This window comes from Periplaneta americana, chromosome 15 (assembly GCF_040183065.1).
Source record: "Periplaneta americana isolate PAMFEO1 chromosome 15, P.americana_PAMFEO1_priV1, whole genome shotgun sequence".
NCBI lineage: Eukaryota > Metazoa > Arthropoda > Insecta > Blattodea > Blattidae > Periplaneta > Periplaneta americana.
In genome coordinates, this window is record NC_091131.1 from 184,281,310 (window position 1) to 184,282,156 (window position 847).

The window sequence follows — 847 nt, forward strand, 5'->3', positions numbered from 1 at the left end:
ATATCATTAATACTAATTTGAGGACGAGTAAGTTTTCAGGGTCAATTAATTTTGGCTAAACTAGCGCAGAGGTAGTTCCATTAGTACAAAGTTAATACATCCCTATTGTTTTAGAGCTGGTTTTTCAGTCTTGCCAACATAAGTAACTTAGCGTGACATTACGAAAGTTTCACGCTAGTGTACACTGGATTTTTTATAAAGTTATGTTTTGTTACGTTACTAGTTTTGATTAGTTTTGCCTTCATTAGGTTTGGTTAGGTTAGGTATTTCTGTATTATTGCGTTGTCACGTTAAGGTGCAAATGTATTTACATTCTTGGCTTCTAGTCGAGTCATACGTATTGTAAACAAAAAAAATTGCCGACGCCAATTTCATACCGAAAATGAGGGTCGAAAGTTGCTGTGAAAGTGGAGGCCGGCAGAGAGATGAGGGAATTTGAGACAGGTTAGGTTAAGTTAGTTTAGTTTAGTTTAGTTTAGTTTGGTTTAGTTTAGTTTAGTTTAGTTTAGTTTAGTTTAGTTTATATATATTGATGTACCGAAGTACATATGATATTTCCGTGCATTTCAAATCCCGGCGCCGGAGAGAATTTTTCTCCGCTCCATCACTCTTCCATCATGTGATGACGCAGAATATCTGCACGGAAATATCATATGTACTTCGGTACATCAATATATATATGATATGCGTAATAAATCACTTTGTGATTTAAGACGGCGCCCATACCGTCGGATCCCGGCCAATCAGTCACTCATATGAGTGCACCTCAACACATGTATGGACTTCGGTCCTGCGTTCATAGACATCTATGACGTAGTGCAGAGGGCGGCCACCAGAGGGAACCCCA